The sequence below is a fragment of the Bubalus kerabau genome, chromosome 15 (assembly GCF_029407905.1).
Source record: "Bubalus kerabau isolate K-KA32 ecotype Philippines breed swamp buffalo chromosome 15, PCC_UOA_SB_1v2, whole genome shotgun sequence".
Classification (NCBI taxonomy): domain Eukaryota; kingdom Metazoa; phylum Chordata; class Mammalia; order Artiodactyla; family Bovidae; genus Bubalus; species Bubalus kerabau.
The window spans coordinates 29,393,102-29,406,798 of NC_073638.1; the positions used below are offsets into that span (position 1 = coordinate 29,393,102).

Consider the following 13,697-nt stretch of genomic DNA (forward strand, 5'->3'; position numbering starts at 1 on the left):
AAGAAGGAAGGAAGGGACAGAGAGCGAGAAAGAGGTGGGAGGGAGAAAGAAAGAAAGAAGAGGGAAGGAAAGAAAGAAAGGGAAGGGAAGGAAGGTAGGGAGGAAATAAAAAGAGACTACCCATTGGGGGAAAATGTTCAAAGTGAAACTATTGAAAACTTGTTTTGAGAGTCTTAATTTGTTTTGTTTTTGGCTTTATTTTTATTTATTTATTTATTTTTGGTTGTGCTTGGTCTGTGTTGCTGCTCTCAGCCTTTCTCCAGTTGGGAGGGGTGGGGGGCCACTCTCTAGTTGTGGCCCATAGACTTAATTGCCCCTCAGCATGCGGAATCTTCCCAGACCAGGGGTTGAACCTGTGTCCCCGGCATTGACGAGCAGATTCTTAACCACTGAACAGCCAGGGAAGTCCTTGAGAGTCTTTGCTTTTAAAAATCTGTCCCCCAGGCAGTCCTGGAGCTCCTACTGACTGGATTCTTTCCCTGAATGGTGGAAGTTTCTGAGCTGTGAGTTGCAGAGGATGGAGTCAGGCTGCAGCAAATCTGTCCAGAGGCATTGAATGTTTAGACCCCATGATGTCTTACTTGAGGGCCCTTTTTCAGAGCATACTTTCCCTTGTTTTATATGCAATTTTAACACATTTGGTTACTAGGAATTTAATATAACCAAAAAAAAAAAAACAACAAAAAAAACACAAAATTCTAGATTAAGAAATGTGAGACCTGGGTTGAAGTTCTCTTTCTATGACGTGTATTAATTTGTGAGCTAAATCATTAGTTTCTCAATCTGTAAAACCAATAATAATATTCCTATTATCTCAAAGTGTTGATGGGAAGTTTGTATTTTTCAAAACTCTTTTGGTTATAAATGACAGAAACTCAGAAGCCCAACTCAAACCAGTTTAAACACAACAAAGATAAATGAAAAATGGATATGTATGGTGGAGTGAGCTCGTGCAAGCTCAAAAGTCTAGGATTCAGATGTTTAGACGATATTGTTTCAGGTCTATGTCCCTCCATCTCCCAGCTATTTTTCTGTATGTTAGGATCTTGGCGGTAAGATAGACAGGCAGCTCCAGATTTACCCGATTTTATAGCATTAAGATTGGAGAAGGCAATGACACCCCACTCCAGTACTCTTGCCTGGAAAATTCCATGGATGGAGGAGCCTGGTGGGCTGTAGTCCATGGGGTCACGAAGAATCGGATACGACTGAGCATCTTCACTTTCACTTTTCACTTTCATGCATTGGAGAAGGAAATGGCAACCCACTCCAGTGTTCTTGCCTGGAGAATCCCAGGGATGAAGGAGCCTGGTGGGCTGCCGTCTATGGGGTCACACAGAGTCGGACACGACTGAAGTGACTTAGCAGAGAAGAGCAGAAGATAATCTTCAGAAGTACTGTTTCCTTGACCAATCTGAAAAATCCTAGGACAGATTCGATAGGCCCAGTTTGGGTCATGTATCCATCCTTGAACCAGTCTTTGGTGAGGGAGATGGAATATTCTGATTGGTCAGGCCCGACCCTAGCGCTATTGACAATGACGTCAACTGCAAAGGTCCCATAAGCATTTTGCAACTGCTAACGTGTAGTGCCAATGTAAGTAGCTTTTATCATCTGCTGACAGTAGATTAGAAACTGTATTAGAAGGGAAGACAGTCTGTCATAAATAAGCTCTACCCTAAGAGCAAAGAGAAGTGGGAGCCAATATTAGGGAAACTGATAAGAAAAACGATTAAAATCCTACATGAAAAGTTTAGACGTGCAGTATTCTGAGACATTTGGTGTACAAATTGCTTTATAATCTTTACCCTATTGTTATCAATTTAGCAAACTTTTGTGTATGTTGAAAAATTAGTGCTTGCCTATGTGTTTAACTTGTCCATCTACAATGACTTTTCTCGAAGTTTCCAGGTAGTTGGTGATTTAACAGGGACACTGTCCTAGAGAAAAGTTAATCTCATGGGTAAGATTGTGTAGATTTATTACATGGCAGTGCAGAATGAGAACTAAATCAATCTTTTACACAATAAACTCTACACAAAAATGAAGTTTTCACTTCCACTCTCAAAGACAGAATATTGAATTGGGTGGGTCTATTGAAATAGGACAATACTCATGTTTTCACGTTAAGCTTGCTTGGCCAGATCTGCTGAGCTAAAAATATACCCACTTTACCTACGTATAGTATGTAAATACATCTCTCCCTGGAGATCTGGCTTTAATCTTTTGAGTTCTCTTTTGCAGTTTCCTTTTTAGCAGAGTGTATGTTGGCGGGACCTGCCCCTGGCAGCACAAAGCACAAGGTTTTTCTTGGATTTTCATATCGATAGTGCTTATCACAGAAGATGACATGTTTCACCCTTTCTCCCGTATCACACAGCTCTGACATTAGATTCACCTGTTGCTACAGGACATTCTAGGAGCTTCTGTTCAGTCGGATCTCCTCCCCAGCTGATCTATATCTCAACTCATTAGGAATGTCAGTATACATCATATAATGTCTGTGATCACAGCTTGTCCCGAGTTATGACTTTATTAGGAAGAAGAAGAAGGAGAATGAGGAGAAGGAAGGAGAAAGAATGGTTAATACATAGTTCATTTATGAACTTTCCAGATTTTCATTGCTCCCCTCAATCCATTTGCTCTAATTCTTTTTTTTTTTAATTGGAGTATCATTGCTTTACAATGTTGTGTTGGTTTCTGCTGTACAGCGAAGTGAATCAGTCACATGTATACATATACCCCCTCTTCCTTGGATTTCCTTCCCATTTAGGTCAACACAGAGCAATGAGTAGAGTTCCCTGTGCTGTATAGTCTGTTCTCATTAGTTACCTATTTTATACATCAGTTCAGTTCAGTTCAGTCGCTCAGTCGTGTCTGACTCTTTGTGACCCCATGAATCGCAGCACGCCAGGCCTCCTTGTCCATTACCAACTCCCAGAGTTTACTCAAACTCATGTCCATTGAGTTGGTGATGCCATCCAGCCATCTTATCCTCTGTCATCCCCTTCTCCTCCTGCCCTCAATCTTTCCCAGCATCAGGGTCTTTTCCAATGAGTCAACTCTTTGCATGAGGTGGCCAAAGTACTGGAGTTTCAGCTTTAGCATCAGTGCTTCCAATGAACACCCAGGCCTGATCTCCTTTAGGATGGACTGGTTGAACCTCCTTGCAGTCCAAGGAACTGTCAAGAGTCTTCTCCAACACCACAGTTCAAAAGCATTAATTCTTTGGCACTCAATTCTTCGGCGCTCAGCTTTCTTCACAGTCCAACTCTCACATCCATACATGACCACTGGAAAAACCATAGCCTTGACTAGATGGACCTTTGTTGGCAAAGTAATGTCTCTGCTTTTCAATATGCTTTCTAGGTTGGTCATAACTTTCCTTCCAAGGAGTAAGCGTCTTTTAATTTCATGGCTGCAATCACCAAAATCAGTGATTTTGGAGCCCCCAAAAATAAAGTCTGACACTGTTTCCACTGTTTCCCCATCTATTTGCCATGAAGTGATGGGACCAGATGCCATGATCTTCGTTTTCTGAATGTTGAGCTTTAAGCCAACTTTTTCACTCTCCTCTATAGTAGTGTATATATGTCAATCCCAATCTGCCAATGTGTCCATCTCACCCACCCCATTTCCTCTAATTCTTAATTTTATCTAGGTCATTCATTGTTTTGGATCACTATTTTGTACCAATTTGTATGTGCCGTGCCATGCTCAGTAGCTCAGGCGTATCCTACTCTTTACAACCCCATGAACTGTAGCCCACCAGGCTCCTCTGCCTATGGAAGTTTCCAGGCAAGAATAATGGAGTGGGTTGCCATTTCCTACTCCAGTGGATCTTCCCAACCCAGGGATCAAACTGGCATCTCCTGCATTACCACTGGGAAGCCCACCAATTTGTATACATATCACTAATTCCTTGAAGCTCTGTGCTGTTCATCTTCTTATAAAAATGGATTACTATTTACTTACACAGTTTTAATAGAAAGCAAAGTGTCAATACCCAAAGTATTCATAATTCTAATCTATTTAGCACCACAAAAAAATGGAAGTCTTTGCAGGAAGCAATCCCATTGGTGAGAGGTTAGTTTCCACAAAGAATGTATAACTTGGGAGGCAAATAGTTATCACACACTCAAGAGTACTATCACACCAGGAGAGGGAGATTAGGAGAGAAATTTAAGGGGGCAAAGAGAAGGGGGATAGGTGGGTTGGCAGAAAAAGGTGATGATTAATTGCAGAGTTATGGGAAGTGGCCATGAGGGAGAAAGCAGAGGGATAGAGCTCAGGGTGGAATTCAGCAGTCCAACTAGGGGGAAATAGTTATGTTTGTTTATGTTTCCATGACAACCAAAGTACCTTAGAAATAGGAAATAGGCCAGGTGGAGAAATAAAGAGAAGTGCAAATCCCCAAATCACAACATCCTTAATTGGTTGCAGATTTTCTTTGTGTTAACTTTATAGAGATCACTTGTTTTTAGATTTCATATTTAATCTTTTTCTTGCAAGATACCTATTTGTTTGGGGGAAGTTAAGAACTACCTCTGAAAAAAGGGGCTTGTATACTGATTTCATGTCCATTCAGTCCTGGAATTTTAAAAAAATAGGTATTATTCAAAATGGAGATGACTGGAACACTCTTCTTCATATTTTTAACTTCCTTCTGGTAACGGGTCAGGAAAATCCTCTAAAAAGTCTATCCAGACCAGAGAAAAGTTGGTCATGGACATGTGATGGCTGACATGTTAGCATAAATATATCTTGTCAACTCAGAGTTAAACTGTAATCTCCTAGTGCTGTGCTCAGTAGCTCAGTCATGTCCAACTCTTTGAAACCCCCTGGAATGTATAGCCCAACAGGCTCCTCTGTCCATGGAATTTTCCAGGCAAGAATGCTGGAGTGGGGAGGGAGGAGGGAGGAGGGTTCAGGATGGGGAACACATGTATACCTGTGGCGGATTCATTTCGATATTTGGCAAAACTAATACAATATTGTAAAGTTTAAAAATAAAATAAATTAAATTAAAAAATTAAATAAAAAAAAAAAGAATGCTAGAGTGGGTTGCCATTTCCTTCTCCAGGGGATCTTCCTGACCTAGGGATCGAACCTGCATCTCCTGCATTGGCAGGAGATGGATTTTTTACCACTGCGCCACCTGGGAACCCTGGTCTCCTAGTAAGGGACTATATATTTACAGGTGGACTACACTCTTTCCATGCTCATCTGTCCTTCACACTGACACTGGAATTATCTTACATATACTGTTTAATGGCCTTCCTTTGCCTGCAGAATATGGGGCTAAACTCTTTAAATGCATTCGAAACCCTCCTCAATCTCCTTGATATTCTCATCTCTGATTCTTCATTGTTCTTCTCCATCAACTTATTCTCCATCAAGTCTCAGTTCAAAGCCACTACCTCCATGAAGGGGCTTCCCTTGTAGCTCAGTTGGTAAAAATCCTCTTGCAGTGCAGAAGACCCAGGTTTGATTCCTGGGTTGGGAAGATTCCCTGGAGAAGGAAATGGCAACCCACTTCAGTATTCTTGCCTGGAGAATCCCGTGGACAGAGGAGCCTGACAGGCTACAGTCCATGGGGTCACAAGAGTCAGACATGACTTAGCAACTAAACCACCACTAAAAATAAATGTTTAGTTATTTTCATGTCTGTTTCTTCCTTTAGCACAGAAGTTCCCTGAAGTCTGCTTCCAATCTTTTTTTTAAAATAAATCCTTATTTATTTATTTTTGGTTGCACTGGGTCTTCGTTGCTGCACGTGCGCTTTCTTTAATTGAGGCAAGGTGGGGCTACTCTTCATTGCAGTGCGTGGGCTTCTCATTGCAGTAGCTTCTCTTTTGTGGAGCACAGGCTCCAGGGCATGTGGTTTTAGTAGTTGTGGCCCACGGATCTAGTCGCCCTGAAACATGTGGGATCTTCCTAGAGTAGGGATCGAACCTGTGTCCCCTGGATTGGCAGGCAGGTGCTTAACCACTGGGCCACCAGGGAAGCCCACAATTTTAAAATCTATTAATATCATTCTTCCATCTTTCCTCCATACCTCTCATTCAACCAATCAACAATCAACAAATATTTATTGATCACTTAATCTGTGCCAAAGAGTGGGAATGAGTAATTCTCCTTTTATAATAATAATGGCAATAATTAAGAAGAGAATAATGGTTAACGTTCACCGAGCACTTACTATTGTATCATGTGCTGTGAGAAGTTTTACACTTTTTACTTTGAAATAATTATAGACTCACAGAAAGCTGAGGCAGTAGAATATAGAGTACTATTTGCTGTTCATTCTGCTTCCCCTATGGTAATATCGCATAGAATTGTAGCACAATATGAAAACCAGGAAATTGACATGGAACAATATTTTTAACTAGACTCTGGATCTGATTCAGCTTTTGCCATTTCTTAGTATGCATCCTTTCACATGTTTGTAGTTCTATGCAGTTTTTAAACCACGTAGATTCATGGAACCACCACCGCAGTCAAGATAAAGAACTGTTCTACCACCACAACAGATGCGCTCTTACTTCATACTTGTGAGCAACACACACACACCATCCCTGACGCAACAGCCATCAATCATCTCTCGCTCTCTACAGTTTTGTCATTTTGAGAATGTCATTATCAATGGAATCATATAGTGATTGACTGTTTTCATATTTTATGTTTTTTAATTTTTTAATGAAATACAGTTGATTTGCAATGCTGTGTTAGTTTCAGGGGTACAGCGAAATGATTCAAATGGGTAGATAGATTTCTTTTTTTAATTTAACCTTTTAAATTAATTTATTTTAATTGGAGGAGAAGGAGAAGGAAATGGCAACCCACTCCAGTGTTCTTGCCTGGAGAATCCCAGGGACGGGGGAGCCTGGTGGGCTGTCATCTCTGGGGTCGCACAGAGTCGGACATGACTGAAGCAACTTAGCAGCAGCAATTACAATATTGTGGTGGTTTTTGCCATACATCGACATGCATCAGCCACAGGTGCACATTTTGTGCCCCCATCCTGAACCCCCCTCCCACCTCCCTCTCCACCCTATCCCTCTGGGTTGTCCCAGAGCACCAGCTTTGAGTCCCCTGCTTCATGCATTGAACTTGGCACTGGTTGTCTATTTTACATATGGTGATATACATGTTTCAATACTCTTCTTTATAATCATCCCAACCTCGCCTTCTCCCACATAGTCCAAAAGTCTGTTCTTCACATCTGTGTCTCTTTTGCTGCCTTGTGTATAGGGTCGTCGTTACCATCTTTCTAAATTCCATATATATGTATTAATATACTGTTTTAGTGTTTCTCTTTCTGACTTACTTCACTCTGTATAATAGGCTCCAGTTTCATCCACCTCATTAGAACTGACTCAAATGTGTGCTTTTTTTTAGCTGAGTAATAGTCCATCGTGTATATGTACCACAACTTCCTTATCCATTTGCCTGCTGATGGACATCTAGGTTGCTTCCATGTCCTAGCTATTGTAAACAGTGCTGCAATGAACACTGGGGTACATGTGCCTCTTTCAATTCTGGTTTTCTCACTGTGTATGCCCAGCGGTGGGATTGCAGGGTCCTATGGCTGTAGATAGATTCCTTTTCAAATTATTTTCCATTATAAGTTATTACAAGCATAACCTCTAATTCCCTGTGCTGTACAGTAGTTCCTTGTTGGTATCCATTTTATACATTGCAGCACTCTGCTCAGTCAGTGAATGGGGTCTGACTCTTTGTGACCCCATGGACTGTAGCCCATCAGGCTCCTCTCTCCATGGAATTTCCCAGGCAAGAATATTGGAGTAGATTGTCATTTCCTTCTCCAGGGGATCTTCCTGACTCAGGAGTCAAACCTGCATCTCCTGCATTGACAGGCAGATTCTTTTCCACTGAGCCACCTAGGAAGCCTATAAATGGTAATATGTATCTGTTAATCCCAAACTCCTAATTTTTCCCTTCTCCCCTCCACTTTCCCCTTTGGTAAATATAAGTTCACTTGCTAAGTCTTTGAATCTGTTTCTGTTTGTAAATAAATTCATTTCTATCATTTTTTTTTAGATTCCATATGTAAGTGATATCATATATTTGTCTTTGACTTAGCATCGTAATCTCTAGGTCCATCCATGTTGTTGCAAATGGCATTATTTCATACTTTTTTATGGCTGAGCAGCACATACATGTATATTTCACATCTTCTTTATCCACTTGTTTGTTGATGGACACTTAGGTTACTTGCGTGTCTTGGCTATTGTAAACCGTGCTGCTATGAGCACTGGGGTACTTGTATCTTTTTTCTTTTTTGGCTGCTGCTGGCTGTAGTTGCAGCGTGTGAACTTTTAGTTGTGGTATATGGGATCTAGTTCCCTGGCCAGCAATCCATCCCACGTCCCCTGCACTGAGAGTGTAGAGTCTTAGCTGCTGGGCCATCAGGGAAGTCCCCATGTATCTTTTCTAATTAGGGTTTTTTCTTTTCCAGATATCATATTTACATTTAAATTCATGATCAGTTTTGAATTAACTTTTGTATAAGATATGAGATTTAGGTTAAGGTTCTTCTTTTTCTTTCTTTTGCCTATAGATATTCAATTTCTCCAGCACCACTTATTGAAAATGGTATTCTTCCTCTGTTGAATTGTTTTGTCCCTTTGTGAAAATTCAGTTGGGCATAGTTGTGTGGGTCTATTCCAGGGTCTTCTGGTCTGTTCCATTTATCTACGTGCCCATAAGCCTTAACATAAGATGGTGATTCCTCCCACTCTACTCTTTCAAAATTGTTTTAACTGTTCTAGCTTCTTGGCCTCCTCATATAAATTTTATTTTATTTATTTATTTGTTTTAGAGAAACATTGTATTTAATGTTAAAGTTTAACTCTCTCCAGCATCAGGCATGGAGTTGTAGAAGCAGGGGTGGGTAGGTAATCTCCATGGAGCCTCATGTGTCAAAGAGGATGAGGAGGGTTTTTAAAACAGAAAACCCCCATAACTTCAGTCAGGGCAAAGCCCAGAATGGCATAACAGAAGAGCTGCTGCTTCAGAAACAGGTTTCTGGCATAGCCAGTGATCAAGCTGCCAAACACTGTTCCAAAGCTGGCCCCTGAACCAGCCACACCAATTATGGCAGCCACACCACCAGTAAACTTGGCCACTGTGTCAATGTCTAGTCTAGCCAAGTTCCGCTTGGCCACCTGGATTGGGACACTGCTGTAGGAAGGCTGTTCAAATGGGACCTCTGAAGAAGTCAGACACAGGACTCATTAGACCTGGTACAAGAGCAGATCAGAGCAGAAGGAATAAGTAGTGCCCTGGTGGTCTGCATTTTTTCAGTCTCTTAGTTTTAACTCTGGCTTCCTTGGTGGCTCAGATGATAAAGAATCTGCCTGCAATGCGGAAGACCTGGGTTCAATCCCTGGATCAGGAAGATTCCCTGGAGAAGGAAATGGCAGCCCACTCCAGTATTCATGCCTGGGGGATTCCATGGACAGAGGAGCCTGGTGGGCTACAGTTCATGGAGTCGCAGAGTCAGACACAGCTGAGCAACTTCAGCTTTAGCTCTAGGACTCCATATAAATTTTAGGTTAAACTTGTCTGTACCTACAAAAAGAATCTTGCTTGGATCTTGAATTTTAACATTTTTACGTGTTTTCTTCATTTATTTTGTCTTTATTAAATTTCTATTTATTGCTTATTCTATTGTATGCCCCACAGACGGTCAGAATACTTCAATTTTCTTGCATTTTTAAGAGATAGGACAAGCTCACTTTTGGCATAGTGGTCACCAAGCTGTTTCTATACATGATATTTACATGTGTTCTTTAAACTTCATAGTAACTCTAAGAAAAAGATATACTAGTACTTCCTCCATTGACAGATGAGAAAAATGAAGCATGAATGGAATAAATAATTTGTCCAATATCTCATAGCTGGCAAGTGGTGGAACTAGGATTTGAACCTAAGCAGTCTAATTCTAGAACACACACTGATCCTCTGTGTATGTCTCTTTTCTTTGAAAGTAATTATTTCATTCAAAACATTTTAGAAATATTTTCTTTTATTTGTTTATCTGGCTGTGCCAGGTCTTAGTTGCAGCATGCAGGATCTTTTTAGTTGTAGCAAGTAAACTCTTAGTTGCAGCAGGTGGGATCTAGTTCCCTGAGGAAAGATTGAACCCAGGCCCCCAGTACTGGGAGTCTTAGGCACTGGATCACCAAGGAAATCCCAAAACAGTTTGAGTGTCTATTATGTGCCAGGGACTGTTCTGGTGCTAGGGCTATAGCAGCCATGAGTATAATAAAATAAGGCAGTCAATAAAACAAAATTCCTGCCCTCATAAAGCTTCTTTCCTAAGGAAGGGTAGAAATTATGGCATGAATGCAATAATTATTTTATTACAGGATTACTTTATTATTGTGTCTATAGTAGGGGCATGAAAAAATGAAATTCACATAGTCATTTCTGACTCTTTTTGATCCCTGCCCTGCTCCTCTGTCCATGGAATTCTTCAGGCAAGAGTACTGGAGTGGGTTGCCATTTCCTTATCCAGGGGATCTTCCCAACCCAGGGACTGAACCCGGGTCTCCTGCATTGCAGGCAGATTCTTTACCAACTGAGCCACTAGGGAAGCCCATATTAGGGGCATAGCCATGCTTAGATACAGGGGCTGGGATCTCACCCAAAAGATAGGCCTATTCATTGAATCAGGCTTCCCTGATGGCTCAGCGGGTAAAGAATCCATCTGCAACACAGGAGACACAGGAGATGCAGGTTCGGTTCTGGGTGGGGACAATCCCCTGGAGAAGGAAATGGCAACCACTCCAGTATTCTTGCCTGAAAAATCCCATGGAAGAGAAGCCAGGTGGACTACGGTCCAAAGGGTCACAAAGAGTCAGACACAGCTGAGCGACTGAACACACACACACACACACGTTTGTTGAATCATTCACCATAGTCCTGCCAATTTTCTGGGGTCGGGAAAATCCCTCATTTGGGAACCAGAAACAGACTAGAAGACCCAGGGGGATAGAAAGCTAAGCCACCAAGGTGACACAACTGTCTAGACATTAGCTCTTGTGTGGTGGGAAATAAAAGCACACCTGCTCCCAGTGAGTGTTCAGGGGACAGAGGAAACAGGAACATATGCAAAGTGCTTGGGTATTTGCCCAGTCTGAGTGGGTTACAGATCACTCAGACCAAGCCTATGAGTTAGCTAGAAAAGGATCAGGAAATCAGACTCTTCTATACCATTTTCTAAAAATCATTTTATTGAAATACACTGTATATATAGAAGTGCAGAAGTAATAAGTGAATGAGTGAGTTCACCTCAATGAATTTCCACCCTGTAACCAGAACCTAAATCAGTGAGAGAGAACATTACTCGCCCTCCAGGGCTAGTTACCTGTGCCCTTTGTCGTCACTAGTTCCAGTGACAATGACTTGATTGCAAACACAGATTCCTCTGTGTGGGAAATGTAGATAAACAGAGCCACACAGCAGATCCGCTTTTGTGCCTGGTTTAACCCTCGACGTTGTGTTGGTGAGATCCACGCATTTTTTTACCTAGAGTTGTAGTTTGTTGTGCTGTGTAGTATTCCATTGTATAAAGATACCCTAATTATCTATTCTACTTCTCATGGACATTTAGGTTGTTTCCAATATTTGGCTATTACACATAATACTGCTATTATCGTCCTAGTACATGGTTTTAGTGAACAAATATACCCAAAAAATGCACCTTGGGTACATTCCTAGGAATGAACCTGCTGAGTCTTTGCATGTATATGACTGTGAGCGGCTTCAGTAAATACCACCAATTGTCCGAAGTCATAACGATGCTTCATATTGTTTTCAAGAATGTCCTTTTGTTCTTTATTTTTTTTCTTTTTCAATCCATTTATTTATTTTTGGCAGCACTGGGTCTTCATTGCTGTGTGCCGGCTTTCTGTCGTCGTGGCGAGCGGGAGCTACTCTAGTTTCAATGTGTGGCTTCTCACTGCGGTAGCTTCTCTTGTTGTGGAGCAGGGGTTCCGGGGCGAGCAGGCTGCGGTAGCTGCAAATCCTTGGCTCTAGAGCACAGGCTCAATAGTTGTGGCGCGTGGGCTCTGTTGCTCCACAGCACGTGGGTTCTTTCCAGACCAGGGATTGAACCTGTGTCTCCCATATTGGCAGGTGGATTCTTAACCACGGAGCCATCAGGAAGCCCCTCCCATACTTTTTTTTAATAGAGTATTTTTTTGGGTATTCCAGCTGATTTCATCAATATGCAAAAGATTTATAATCTATGTTTGGGCCAGAGGATTAGAGAGGAAACAGCAAAGACACAGGAAAACTGATAGACAACAAGGTCCTACTGATAGCACAGAAACGAACACGACATTGTAAATCAACTATAGTTCAATTAAAAAAAAAAAAAAAAGACAAAGGAAACTTGAAGGAGGGGGAACCTGGGACAGAGTCAAGACCCTGGTCAGCCAGTTATTCTATCTAGATATTTTCTCTCGAGCTAAGCTTCAAGGGTTCTGGTTTATTTTAATAAACCACAATGTTCCCTTACATAGTTGAAATGCTTGCAATGAAAATTAGTTCAATTGCCCCATTATTTCTTTAGGTTAAATAATGAAACTCTAAGCTTAGGTGGAAAGAGAACTTGTATGTTTTCCAACATAACAGATGTTCAGTAGATATGTGGGTGAATAATCAAATAATTAAACAACTGAGTTTCCTAAAACTTCACAACTATGTATCATGGCCTGACATAGCACGTTTGGTTCACTATGCAGATATTAATGCTGTGTCTCAAAATCAGTGGTCCGGGCCTTTCTCCTGTGTACATGCTCAGTCGTGTCCAACTCTTTGCAACTCCACAGACTATAGCTCATCAGGCTACTCTGTCCATAGGATTTCCCAGGCAAGAATACTGGAGTGGGTTGCCATTTCCTCCTCCAGGGGATTTTCCCGACCCATGGATCAAACCTGTGTCTCTGGCATCTCCTGCATTGCAGACAGATTTTTTTACCATTAGGGCCACCTGGGAAGGTACCCCAAGTACCATGAGACTGTATCTCAGCTTTCTTGGCATGATGCATGTAGAATCAATCAGCTGGATAACCACCAACTCAGGTGGTAGAGCCTGGTGCCACCCTCATATAGATCATGGTCACGAAGCAGAGGTGTACAGAGAGAAGGTATGAAATAACATGTACACATAGTAATGCAGCTGTTGCTTAACTGTTCACAAGTGTGAACAAGAGGCTCTTGTACATAATCTGAAAAGCCTTATGAGGCAGATTAGGATCTTCATTTCATGTGATAAGCGGTTCAGAGAAGTGAAATGAATTGTCCAAGGTCACATCCTCTGTCCATGGAATTCTCCAGGCAAGAATACTGGAATGGGTTGCCATCTCCTTCTCCAGGGGATCTTCCTGACCCAGGGATGAAACCCAGGTCTCCTGCATTGCAGGCAGATTCTTTACCATCTGAGCTACCTGGAAGCCCAGGACACAACTGGGCTAAGTGGTAAAGCCTAGAGTTAAACTTAAGTCTGTCTAAATGAAGATCCTGGGATTTCAATAATGATGTGTGCATAGATAATATAAAAATTAAAACTGCCTTGGCTCTCAAGTACATGTGAGTGCTAAGTCTCCTCAGTCATGTCTGAGTCTTTCTGACCCTATGGACTGTAGCTCCCCTGTGGACTG

The 13,697-nt window shown here is 41.6% G+C and overlaps 1 pseudogene; it reads right to left on the reverse strand.

Annotated features, from left to right (window-relative positions):
• Positions 1 to 8,945: 8,945 nt before the first annotated feature.
• LOC129628752 (ATP synthase F(0) complex subunit C1, mitochondrial-like) lies at positions 8,946 to 9,322 on the reverse strand (annotated as a pseudogene).
• Between the last annotated feature and the right edge of the window lie 4,375 nt (positions 9,323 to 13,697).